The sequence below is a fragment of the Meleagris gallopavo genome, chromosome 4 (assembly GCF_000146605.3).
Source record: "Meleagris gallopavo isolate NT-WF06-2002-E0010 breed Aviagen turkey brand Nicholas breeding stock chromosome 4, Turkey_5.1, whole genome shotgun sequence".
Taxonomy (NCBI): domain Eukaryota; kingdom Metazoa; phylum Chordata; class Aves; order Galliformes; family Phasianidae; genus Meleagris; species Meleagris gallopavo.
Genome location: NC_015014.2, coordinates 26,990,438 through 27,004,584, shown reverse-complemented (window position 1 = coordinate 27,004,584; position 14,147 = coordinate 26,990,438). Strand labels below are relative to the sequence as shown.

General features: G+C 36.5%; 1 long non-coding RNA gene across 1 annotated transcript; it reads right to left on the bottom strand.

Moving 5' to 3' along the window:
• Window positions 1-28: 28 nt before the first annotated feature.
• On the bottom strand, window positions 29-13,704 carry LOC116216551. Its single transcript, XR_004159532.1, has 3 exons — window positions 12,228-13,704; window positions 10,501-10,548; window positions 29-8,973 (listed from the first exon to the last, which is right to left on the bottom strand). It is a non-coding gene; the product is annotated as an uncharacterized LOC116216551 (long non-coding RNA).
• Window positions 13,705-14,147: the final 443 nt, after the last annotated feature.

Here is a 14,147-nt window from a genome sequence, read left to right as displayed (position 1 = left end):
AAAAAAAAAAGAGAAAAATAAACCCAAGTAAGAGAAAGATTGAAATGACAGTGGGGAATTATGTAGAGAAACAAAGGAAAAAAGCTGTCAAAAATAATTAGGAGCAGAGTAAAAAGCAATCCAAGAGAACTAAAAGGAGAAGTTGTGACTAAAGGGTCACCTTATAGCTAAGTAACTGCATCTGAAATACATTACAATATAAATCATCTCCTCTTTCAAAATGTTTGTAAGATTTTCTCCCATTTTTATTAAGAAAATCACAAAATGCACATTCATAGTGTCTTACAGCACTGTTATTCAATAGCCACTGGTGAGGAGGTACCACTGGAAACTGCGCAATTGAAGATTTCCTTTGTTTTTTAAACTCAGAAGTCTCTTGCTAATCTTTTTGAAATTTTCACATTTCTGTTAACTACATTTGACAGATTAATTCCCATTTAAATATGGGAAAACACCTATAAAAAATCCCAACAAGCTATGCCATTATACAACTAAATTGATGACAAAATAAACACAAATTAATCACCCTCTCTGTTATGCTGAAATAGGGATAAAGAGCTCTTTGTACTTTAGATAATATACAGATAGAATTATACAGACATTCAGAAACTATTAAAATCTCATGCTTTGCTATATAAAACAATTTCTAATTGAGAAAGCTGTACAGCAAACTCTATTAGACAGCAATTTGATATAAACTTTCTCATACCTTCCTCATGAAAAGTTTCTATCAAGGAACAGAAACCTGAGCCAAAACTGGGGTTGTGTGTGACCATTTTTCTATGACAAGATTTTGAATTTGAAAAATAATCTCAGAGGAGGTCTAACAGGCTGATTACCTACAATCTGTGGTGTAGAAAATACGCAGGCCTGTTAGTTAAGGAACTTTCAAAGGCTTCCATCAGATTTCTCTGATTCCTGTGACTGATATACTAATGGTGTTGGAGAAGGCAAATTATGACACAGCATTTAGGATGCATTTAGAATGACAAATGACTTGAGCAAGTAGCAAGCAGCTTAGAGGTAGTAAGGACCAGCTTCATATATGATATATGAGTTTTCCTGCCTCTTATAGTACAAAGAAAATTCCACCTTTTGCTAAAGACTATATATGTTCATACGGCCAGCTGCAACTAGGAAATGCTTTAAGAATGTTTTGCAGATATAAAAAAATAGGTTTATAAATACTGAGTTGCTCAACTCTGTCAAGATGGAACTGTTTCTGGGCATTACTGGAAGAAAGTGAAATACCTAAAATATCAGGCAGCAGGTGAATGGGGGAAGCAGGTGGAGGTCATCATTTTAGGCATCTTTCACATAAGTCCAGTTTTCAATGCAAGGAATCAAGCTCTGAGCCCAGCTGTGCTTCCCATTAAAAAATGTATGTCTGCTTAGCAGACAGGTTTGCTTGTATATCTGATGCAAATATAATTAATTACTAATCTCAGCCAATTATTACCTAGAAATACAAGAAAATCCATCAGCTTCATTATATCCATAACATTTATTTACGGATACAACAGATTTGATTTAATGGTTCCTATTTCCAGCTTCCATTTTATTTACTCACTCCCTATAATGCCTATAAATGCATCACCTCAATGCCTGATGACTAGTAGTGTTAATAACGTGTTTGCAAACTTAGAAGTAAATAATGCATATACGAAAACATGATTGCTCAGTAGACATTAGAATAGGAGGTGTAAGTGATAATCTTTCAGGTTTGCTGTAAATAAATTAGCTGTTAACATTCTCCAGAAAATTGAAAATTTGGAAAGAAATATTTGTTGTGGGACTTATCAGGCTCCTAACCATAGCACCCAACTTTAGCTTAAGTAATTTTTAGAAGCTTGGGCCCTTTACATGTATTAATGAAAATAGAGCTTAATACAATTTAAGAATGACTAACCTGAAGACAGAGACCTGAATCTAAAGCACTGTGTTGTGGAGGAGATGACTTTCAGTAGGGAACCTCTGAAAATTGAAAGGCAAAGCAAAATCTGACGGTTCTTGGCTTTGGCTCCCTCTGGTGGGTAATGCACACTGCAGAGAGCAACAGAATAGTAGTGGTACAGGTAACAGCCACAAAACAAAATAACATTCAGGGTCTCATAAAATACACAGAAATACACCAACAGAGCAACGATTGTAATTGAGATCAAAGCTTTAAGCTACAACTCAACACATTTATGTTGAAAAGAAGAGATTCTTTGTGAACTGAACCCTTCCAATTCAGAGAAAAAACAGACTAAGGGTTGGCCAAGGCACAAATCTATTTTCAGCACTTGACAGTTATTAAATTAAAATATGGAAGTAGTTAAACATTGCTTTTTTGAGAAGAATATTTTCTATGATTTCCATTCTTGACAGATATTTGAAGCCTAAAGTTTGATGTCCTTTCTAAAAAATATTTTGTTTATAGGATTCAAAAAATATTCATTGTTTCACAAATTTCACACCACAAAGATTCTTCATTTGTCATAAAAGGTTTAGATCCAGAAAAGAAAACACGCTTTTAAATCTGTGATACACTACCTACAAACCACACAGATCTACACATCTGCAAGTTGAATCCAGTGAAAATTAAAGCAAATTTATATTCTTGAGCACACATCTAAGTCCTTCAACAAGAATGATGCACACAGTGCACTGAAGTGTCTCAAATACGTGTGTTATGGTAATTTGTCATAATATTAAAATAAGCACGAGTAGTCCCTGTTCTACAAAAGAGTACTGAAAATTTGGTTATCTCAGAAAAATGCAGAGATTTTGCAGACATCAGTAATTGCAATTTCTGATTTCACCACTGGCAACACTAAATCAAGTTATAACTCTTGCTTCCCTGTTTTTTTTTCTTCTTTTTTTTTAAAATATATCTATAATTATTTTTCAGATGCTTACCCGTTGATCTGAAACATCTATTTACCATTGTTTTGTTGGGAGAAAAACAATGTTCCCATCAGAAAACAGTAATCAAGAGTGAGAGCATTTAGAGTAAGAATGGTCACATGTACTTATGACTGTTAACATATTGAAGTTCTTCAATTGACCAAGTCCAAACTGTTCAGGCGTAGGACCAACTGAATCAACAGTAAAGTCCGTTCTTTGAATTGCTTCATTTGCAATATGAAACATCACATTTTCATACACATGACATTAAAAAAAAAAAAACACCTGAGGTGCAAGCACACATTTTACATGAAAACTTTCATTCTGAAAATAAACAAACAAAACCTGTGAGATCTACAAGAGACAATTCTTTCTAATATTTTCTCTGTTTTAAAAAGGTAAGCCTTCTGAGTTTCAGATCCAAATAAAGAACCTGATCTCAGAAGCTCTTGACTAGAAACTAGTTTTAATTGGAATTCAAAGCAATGGATAGAATACCCTAGAAACTTCTCTAGAATTAATATAATTACTTCCCTTTTCCCTTATGCTGTTTCATATTTGCCTCTTACATTAAATAACATAAGGTTCTTATGTGTATTCAGCACAGACTGGCTTGTTTATAAGCATGTAGATTGTATCCTCCTTGTGGTCTCTGCTGACTAATTAATCTGTGAATTTATGTGGGCAGACTGGAGACAGAATGGATTTGTTATCGACCTGCTTATAACACCCACAGTACTGCTATAAGATATATGTAAGCAAAACCCACACTTTTGGCATTCATCAGCAAAGGTCAAGAAAAAGACTATTCTTGCTTCTCATACATAACTGATCCCAGCAAAACATTTGTATTAGAAGATATTTTTCTATACAGATATCAGTTTATATATTTGAAACTAGGTATATTTGGGAGATGATTAAGTGACAAGCTAGAGTGAGAAAACAGCTACACTGAGGTGGCATAGAAAACCTTTAATTTTTAAATCCCAAACTCAAGACCAGATTGATGGTCAGACTGTCAAATCTGCTATCAGGAAATCATTCTCCTATGTCAGACTGGCTATTATTTTGGATATTAATTTGTTGCTACAGCATTGAAAACAGCATCCCTTCTTAGGATGACATTTAATTTCAGGTTGGAAAAGACCTCAGAATGTCTCTAATTGTCCTCCTGCTGAAAGCAGGACCAGCTATGATCAGGTCAGGATTCTCTCCGGATGTCCTGGCCGCATGACCAGCACTACTGGTGACACCGGATATCCCGTTCCCAGACTGCAGCACACAGCTCACTCTCATAAGGACGGAAATGCTCTTATCTTACTAAGCTTAACATGGCATTTCCATCTGAATGCAGTGTCCCATGATAAACAGGAGGTCATTCAATCTGATCCATCTCGTGGTCCTTGCTAACCATCCAGAAAGGGAGAAAGGGGACACATACACAAGAGAGGAATCTGATGTGCCCAAGACTGAGCGTTATAAATCTTTGAGGAAGTCCTTTGCAACTCTGAGGCTTGAAGTTGAAAAGAAATCCAAACAAGCTTATTCTCCCATTGTGAGAAACACCATTCCTCTGTCCTAAAACAAAAACATTAAACCCACAACAAACAAAAACCTACAAAGATTAATCAGCAATCACACAGAGATGAACTTGCTCTAAGACAACAGAGCCGAATATGGGGAGTAATTAGAAAAAGAACTCCATGTATGCTGAAACAAGGCTTCTTCATATATCCCCTTTATAAACTTTCTTCCTTTTATTTTGTATGCAGTGGAGGTTTGTTCCTCCATAAAGACTATGCCAAGTGGAACAAACATTTTTCTAGGCTAGCCTAGAAATTACTGCAGAAGGCTAGTTAAGTGTGGGTTCATGTAACTACCTTTCTACCCTAGGGATTTTGGCTAATTCTTGCTGGATCAGACTAACCAAAATCCTCACTCCTGTGATAATACAGAGCAGATAGGAAATTGCAGCTCTTCACATTTCAAGTCTCTAGGTTTGCCTAGATACATTTTCCTGGTGGATAAGTGAAGCATGTTACATTGGCAATTTTCACCCATTTCTCTCTCACAAGATCTGAAGCGATGACTCAATTCCTTCAGGTTGGCCACATGGATGAACACTACAGAAAGCATGCTTACAAATTTAAAAAGTACTGTGGTTTCATTTGCTTTCCACAAAAAGCCTTTGCTCAACTGACAGAAAAATAGTGCTTTCTGACAATTCCTACAGTCCTGACGTGAGACTGCTTTCAGCACTGATGGCTGTGCATACAACGTGCAAAATACGGCAGACTGAAAATCGCATTTCTGTGGATTTCTCAGAGGCACAGCACACAATATACAGAAACCAGAATTCTGACATGAAGAATGGTTCTCAGATACGATATCTGAAAAAGCTGAAATAATATGAATATTGATTTCCCTTGGTCTCAGAAGTTTAGTTTGCAGTCCTGTCTAGCAGGGAAGAAAACATGAAAATCTACAGGAAGCAATGCCTGCCCCTTTCTTGCCTTGGGAACAGCACCAGCATAGTCATCGGTATCACTGATGAGAGGAGTGCAGCTCACTTGCTCACATCACATTTGACAATATCAGTTTAATAGGACACCTCATTTACATGTCTTTGTGCCTGGAATGACAACTGGGTTTCAGGTTGGTGGATGGAAAGGAAGCAGAATTAGTAAAGCTAAGGACGGTGATGGTAAATAAACATCTGTGGTAAAACAAAGCCATGTTAAAGCCTCATTCAGGCTCAGATGTCCCATGGCCCTGGAGTTTGTCTGATCATTTTTAATTAAGAGCACACTGGTGTAGCTCAGCCTGATCCAGAAAACCAGTTATGATGACAACAGGGAAGGGAATCTGCACTTACCTAAAACTTTACAGGAAACTATTACTTAAGGGGAAAAGGACACAGCAGCTCTTACGGATAGGTGAGATATTACAAATTTTCTTTACTGTGCCATGTTCTATGAGCTTTGTGTTGACAAACAAAATGAACAGTGGCTTGCTGCTGAACTCACAGAGCTCAACACTGCCAAACGTATGCCAGAATTTCCTTGTCCCAGTTGTAAACACTTCCCCTCTCCTCTCAGGAAAAAAACGTGGAAATATCTTTCTGGGTAAACAGAGAGAAAGCAAAACTACCAGCACTAAATAAACAAATAACACTTGCTGACCCATGAACAGCAAATCAAACACTATTACTTCATTATGACACTGGAAATACATATGAAAGTTACATAATATGCAAACAATGTTCTTAAACCAGATGCTTTATATGCAAATTTTTCATAATGCTGCAGTGACAGGCCCTTGTAGACACACACAAAAAAAGCCATAACCTTCAACTGCATTAGTTAAGACTAAACATTTTCAAAGACAGACTCGCATGGTTGCAAACCCAAAAAATTTTCTTGTATTAGAGAGACAGAGGAATATCAAAGTACTTAATACTTTCCTTGGCTTCTTCAGATGTGTGAGACACAGCCAAGCTTGTTAATACAAAGAACAAGTAGCAGTAAACAAGCAGATACAGATTTTAATTAAGCAGAAACAAACAACTGCTTATAATATTTTGATTCATGATTTTCATTGTCTTAATTTCACGTTAGTGCCACTGTTTTTGATGGGGTCATTGGTGAAGTAGGACACCTGGGGCAAATTGAGATAAAGTGATCTGAGCCTTCTACATCACTCTAACCCATAATGCATCCTCAAGGACTTAAAATTACATGACCTCTCCTCTAAAAAGTTTATAAAGTAAATTCTTACTGCATTACTAAGCATATTCTATAAAGTGTAGCAATAATTTCATTCTCTGCAGTTAAACAGAATTCCACAGCATGTATTTTATTTTGTTTGGCCAAAACCCAGGCTCTTTCCTCCCCTAGGAGAACCTAAATAGAAGCCTGGGGGTTGTAGCAGTTGCATATGCTTAATGGACCATGCAGTACATTGAACAGGAAAAGGCATTTAGTGTTATTGAGAATTAATCTCCCTAAAGTTCTATTTTACATATTTATCCAGCAATAACACACTCACTTAGGCACTGCTTATCCTATCCCAAGATTCTGAGAAGTAGCAAAACCAGCCATGTCTAACTCATTTCATCACCAAAACTAAAGTTTTTCCTTTTAGGAAATAATGTATCGTTAGTCATTCCAGCTGTGATGTTTTGGTTTCTAGTCTCACCTGTCTTAAGAATCTCAGTGGATGCTTCCTGTCTGAGAGCAAACAGGGCATACTACTGCAATATCTTCTGTAGCTTGGGGAAAGAGCTCAGCCATTTGCTTTAAGTTTGCTGCCTGTATGCAGGGTCACTGCAGAAAACATTCCTGTAGAATGTGCCATGAAGACCAGGAAGCATAGTAAGAACATTCTGAAAAGTTAAGAATTTGCTGATCATAAAACATAATTAAGGGACACAATTACTTCAGGTAGGTGCTGCACAATTTGGTACATATGCAGATACAGATTGGAGTCCTGTTGTCTCTGCCCTAATAAGTGTGTATTTCAGCTATACCATCTCTAAGCTGAGAGGTAGAGTTTCAAACAGCTATTTTATGACCCTGTTAAGAGCATTATTAATAGAGATTCAAGCTAAATTTTCAAATTATACATCTTATTATAGTGCTCTTCGTAACCTAAGCATTGCTTCTCATTTGAATAAAGATACCATTAATTTGCAAATAGTAACGTTGAAAGTAACTTCTCAGACCTAATATTTCTTTCATGCAACTGCTTAGCAATAAAGCTTCCCATAATTAAAGGAGTGAACCAATTTCAGACTAATGAAGAATATATTAATCTCCTTAATGGACTGGAAGGAAAAACATTTATTCCTTAACCAAACAACTTCAGAACTAGAGGATCTAAGCACTAACCTGATGGGCTGCAGTTCAGAAATATTTGAAACAAAATTTCATCCAGTTTGTGTGGTTAAGAAGCTGCAGCTCTATGTCATGCTTATCTGCAGGTTAATGCTTGAGGAATGAAGCTGACACATTAAACAGATCCTGCTGATCTGAAACATTTGAGTTGATTCTTTGTTAGATTGCATTCCAGCTGTATTTTCTTCTAATTATTTGCCAGTTCTCAAAAAGTGTTGAGTAACATCTGCTTGATCGGCCATCCACCTTTTGACTCCCCGTGAGATGCAACACTTAGCATTTGCTTGTCTTTATTTCAGTTAGTTTTATTCTAGCAGTTATACCTTTAATTTTGCTTTTATAATATTCCTATCAGGCTTTTGCCCAACAAAAACTGAAAGTAATGAAAAAGAACACATATGTAGAGGAGAAAAGTACAATCCTGATTTACATACAGCATAAAAGCTAATCCAACAGATTTCTTACAGTGTTAAGAATTTACTTCATTATCACTTCTTCTTTCACATTCTAGGTTTACAATATGTACTTTCTTTACATAGTAAAGCCAGTACTTATATACCCTTACCAAAAAATAAAAAAATAAAAAAAAATCCCCAAATTAAATACAGTCTCCAAAATATTACAACAATGTTGGAAGTCTCGTCTCTGACACTTCCTCAAAGTTTCCTGATGTTGTAGAATTCAGAGGTTATCACTTCTGAGACCACCTAAAAGCTCGCTCCTCAGGTAGATCAGCTGGAAGTAAGGACTTCTTTTTTAACAGCAGCTATATATTTGAGGATAGGATTCTTCCATCAATGCATTTCTACCTGCCTTTGAATGTAGCACAAACAAGCACTGTTTTCTTGAATAAAGATGAGAGCATCTCTACTTTGAATTTACATCTACATACAACAACCCAAAACTATTAGATTGTTCACTCCATTAGTATGGAAAAGGACACATAACCAACCTTCTGAAAGAACACCACAGCAGTACATGAGTCTCTCAGCTAGAAATAATTCAGTGATGACATCACATAAACATTTTCTATTATGTACTGAATTGGCCAAACTTATTCAATTAGACGTTTGTTTCATGGCTTTGCTCACATTTAGATACACACATTTCTGACTCTGTAGTTCCTGGTGAGATAGCAAGTTCTTTATGGTAGACTTTTCTTCTTCCCTATTCTTTCTGTTCCAGTTTCCTGGAAAGGAAGCAGACAATAAAAAAGACAATTCATCTCAAGTTCCAGTTAAAAAACAATGAGAACCCCCAACTATCCCAGTCGTGCTTTTTTTGTCTGTTTGCTAGCAACATTTGTTGTAATAATAACTAGCAGACAACCCATAGGATCTGAGATCAGTTTTATAACAACATAACTCGATATCCTCTGAAAACAGAAAAATTTTCTATCTGGACCATCATGGTATGTTGGTGTGTCCCCTAATTATTGCTCTGTGTGGATCACTGTCCGGATTTCCGTTCACTTTTTTCCAACAATTTTCCAGTAGACATCTCTGAGCTTCATGACAATATGACACTGCCAAGAACGGTTTTCTGCTTGCTTTAATGTTGTTGTTTTTTTCAGATCTGCTTGCAGGCTGGGTTTTCTTTTGAGCCACTCAAGATTAACTTGGAGATAAACTTATCTTTAATGTTATCCTGGGCCACGTGTTCATTTCTAATTACAACAGGTTTTTGCTGCTGTATTTTCCCACAAGTGTGTCAGCACTATTTTCTGTCTTACTGTTGAATATAATGAGCTGCCAAGGAAAGCATTCCCATGGTTTTCAGTACTGGCAGACCCTCCCTACTTATGTGAAGCTTTTTCAGTTTCTCTGGTAAGCATCCTTGAAGGAATGATTCCCTTCAGACAGCAGACCAAATGTGTCCCTATTTCTAAAGTTGCCTGAAAAAAACAGTTGGACCTCAGTCCAAGCTTGCTGCTTTTCCTTTGCATTCCAGACAAATAAAATGCTCATGTATGTAATCAAATTACAATACACATCAAAGTAGCTACAGAGGAGGGCAAAATTCTGTATCATAAAGATACACAGTTTTCACCCAGGTAACTAGATGACACATTGTATTATATACTATGTGACACAAACTGTATAAGTTCCAGTTGTGAGTAATCAGTACCACTCAGTAGTTAACGTAACATTACATATTTTTTTCTTCTTCCTTCAATCAGCATATTATTCTATATAAAAGCTATGAGGGAAGCATGCAATGATGCTAAGTACCATTCTTGCACAGGCTGGGAAGAAAAGAGGGGAAGGGTTATTCTCTCTCTAGAGCTATGTACTGCAAAATGAGCTGGAGAGCTCACATAATGCCGTGAAATTAGGCTAAAAAAGGTAACAGTAGTTAAAGACCCAATTTTGAACTCTAATTACTCCACCTGATAAATGAAAATTAAAAGTTAATTTAAAATGTTATTTGCAAACCATTCATGGATGGCTTTACTCAATCAGAGTAGCAAGATGGCTTTGACTTTTCAGGGATGATTTCTTACTTTTGCAGTAGGATTTTATTTCTCAGCACTGACTGATGCTTCCGAGCGATTTTTGCAGTTCAGTTAGCTCAGCTTTTGAAGAGACAATTTAAACACCTGATGTTTAAAAATGCACAAGAGCTAAATATACAGGTGTTGTTTATCAGAAATAAGACAAAACCGTGGAAAAAATGTATGTATCAAATACCTTTAAATAGGCATTCACATACGCACCTGTTTCGTCACTTACTTGTGTAGGGTACATGCCACTGGCAATGATATCTGTAAAAGTAACAATAACCAACAAAAGTCAGAAACTTTCTCGTTTACACCACTCAATTAATACTGGTCATGCTTTCTGCAAGTAATATTTTAATAATTTAAACCTCAAAAAATGTTAAATGGACTAAATTCATCCTAATCTGAACAGTCTCTTTATCAAGTAAATTTCTGAAGATATGTGCGCTGAATCTCCACGAAGACTGAAGACATTAACTTTAGCAGTTCATCTTGAGATTGTGAAAATAGAGCTGTTTCACAGAAGTCAGTTCCTTAAATAGGTGCTCCTACTGTGAGCTGTTATTGGTTAGCAAAACCCAGACTGTTTTCTGCCACAAATAATCTGATTGACATAAACAGTCATTAGCATGAATGAACTAAATGTTCCAGCTGTACACAATTCCTTTCACCAGTAGAAAATAAAGCAAAGAAATAAAGCAATAAAGAATGGCTCTCACTACACTTCTTATGGTCACAGTCCTATTGGTTTGTACAAGCTCTGAAAGCATGTTATCATAAATTTAACATGAAGTGATGACTTATTTTAAAAAAAGGAATACTTTAATAATGCCCCTATGTATTCTGCCATTAAAAATGTTTTTAAAAACTACAGCACTCACAACTCCCATGTAGAAAATAAACCCCTTTTTATCTGTGTTAAACTTTCCTCCATCAAAGGAGCAAATACTTGTATTGCCACACACACAAATCTTTGTGTGCTAGAGAATCTCAAAATTAATTTCAGGTTGACATCTGGATTTCAGCCCAAATCTCATTCCAACATAACCAATTTGTAATGATACCACAACAGTTAAGTTTTATGTACCTGGACAGTTTCTTCACTTCATATAACAACTACAGATGTTCATTTCAATCATGTTTGATGTATCATGTTGTTTGTGAAAGCAGCTTTTGAGTGTTAGCTAGTATGCCATTATATAAAAAGACCAAATCTGTTAGTGATCTGCTATAGGGAGCAGCACAGTAGTTTTAGGCACAATAGTGTTGTCTGTATAGCAGTGAGCAAAAAGCTTCCATTCCCCTAAGAAACACTGTCCATAAAATGGATGTAATAGAAGAACCTTGTACTTCTTGGATTAAAATTTGATGAGCCACCTTGATACTATGCTATGGACTCATCATGCAGACAGAATCGCAGGGAGGATTACGGCCTACTGAGCTGATCTCTCTGAAATCAACAGAGAACACAACAAAACAGATTTTGAATCAAGTAATCACTCGATTTCTCTCACTTTACTGCACAGTTTATCCTTAGCGACAAACATACTTAGCAATAAGTAACTTTAGGCAAGACTTGTTAATATGTTGTTGAAACACTTGCTATGATTGGATTTTCCAGAAACTTCCTGGAAATTGAAGGCCAAGTTGTTCTTCCATATTCCTAAAGGAAAAGACTACAGTACAGAATGTCACGATACTCCTAAAATTACACTCACTTCCAGTAAATGCCTTTTCTCATCATAAAGTCTCTAACTCTCTGACAGCACTCCAGCTGTCATTCAATTGTTATGTTAATAATGAATGTTAATAAGAACTGTTTTGCGACTGCGACTTTATAAGTGAGCATGCATACACACACTATCCCATAACTGATCTACAAATGAAGGTTGAGGTGACAAATATTATCACACGTGGCTCAAACTCAGATTAAAGAGTCTTACCATGCTTAGAAGTTTCTCAGAAAGAACTTCTTTTCCATAAGCTACCCATGGTTGTTCTTTGTTTTCTGTAGAAGAGTTTAATGGCATTGTAGATTAATTATGCAGAAGTGTCAAATGTTCCCTTTCCCTTTAATTGACTTTTTCCCTCTGTTACACTGCTCTCCCATTTTCACCGGAAAACCAGAAAATTCCAACTGAGACTCTTTCAGTGATTTCTTGCAGCACTTTTTCAGGAAAAAAAGAAATAAAAACAGCAGAATGACAACAGTACGGGCTGCTTGTAAACATGTAAGTTACTTTTCAGGGGTATCAGCAAGTTGCAACCTTTCAAGATTCTAGATCCTTGAGTTTTGTGCAGAAAACAGAAAAACCATGATATATAATGAGAACAAGAGATAAGGGGCTATTTATGCTGACTTCTCAGTAACTGTTTAACAGCAAAGAAAAATACCTACCCACCGGCCTTTTAGATTACTGGGTTTCTCACTTATTGGTACTCAAAGACATGCAGACCACTGTAATATTCACTTCCTCTACTAGCTCAGATTGCAGAATTTCTTTCACTATTCCTTTCTTGCCCCCACTGGTACATACAGGTTTCTCTGGTAAATATACTTCACTTTTCAACACACTGACTTACAAAGTTATTGCTACCACTACTTAACTTACAGTGATAAAACATTAGACACATGGAAGGAAAGTTTTTTTTTTTCCCCCAAAAGGAGTGAGCAAGACAGAAAAGAAGTATTTTGTTTTCCAGTACAGCCTCTTTTTCTGGTCTAAAAAGTTTTCATGTCTTGTGTTTCTAGAGGGAAGCTATCTTCATTAGCATCATATTGTTACACCAGCTTGTTGCATTAGTTTCAGTGTTTTGGGGAGGAAAGAAAAAAAGGGTAACTGAAACATAGTATGCTAAACAGAGATTATTTAATTCTCGATGGTAAAACTCTGCTCAGTAAGAAGCTGCCTCTGAATTCTACTGAGCAAAGATTTTATTACCTTGAACGAATTTTGCAATCATTAACCTGTACTTTGTAAGAGAGTGTTCCTGAGAGCAGGAAAGCAATTTTCGGCTTAATGGGTCTTAATACACTTGTTCAGATTAAGAAGAAAACTGGCCTTTTTTCAAAATACACTCTTATGGAGTGGTTCTGAAAATGTACAACTTCTTCCTGTCCTCGGAATTTCCTTCAGTGCTGCTCAGTGTTGTTGTCCACTTTTTATTAGTAGCATCAGACAGTCCTAACAAGGAAACAAGTGCTCCTGAACGGCTGTGCAGTCTCTATTCTTTGAAGATTTCAACACTTGACTAGAAAAAGCCACTGGTGATCTGTGGTATCACAAATACAAGTCCTGCTTTGAAAGGGAGGCTGGACCAGCTGACTTCCAGAGGCTCCTTCTAGTTTGCATCTCTGTGATTCAGTGTGGATTTAATAGTCACCATAAAAGACCTTCTAATTCTTACTTGAAATTTTACTCTTACCTTGTTGGTAAACAAGTATTAACCAATTATCTTCTTGTATATTGGAGATGAAGGTGTAATGGATGGTCATTACCACCAAGGCAGCCTCCTGAATGCATCTGTTAAAGCTGAAACTTCTGCAAATGCCACAGATACGGCAGCTCCGCTGAGACAGTAAAAGCAGCCTGAGATGGGTGGGTTGAACCAGACTCTGTCCTTACAAGCTGTCAACAGAGTTAAATAACAGCAGTGAGGACATGGGTTACCATATGCCTATCAAAGAGTTTAGTTTAAATATCATCCAGTGCTACTTTGCCTACAGATGTTTGAAGAAGGCAGTATCCTATAACTGCCTTTATTCCAGGCTGAGTAGATCACCACTGTGACAACAAGCTGAAAGAACTAATTATATGAAAGTGAATAAACCAGTGAGTAGAACCTGAGATAAAGCCCAATTG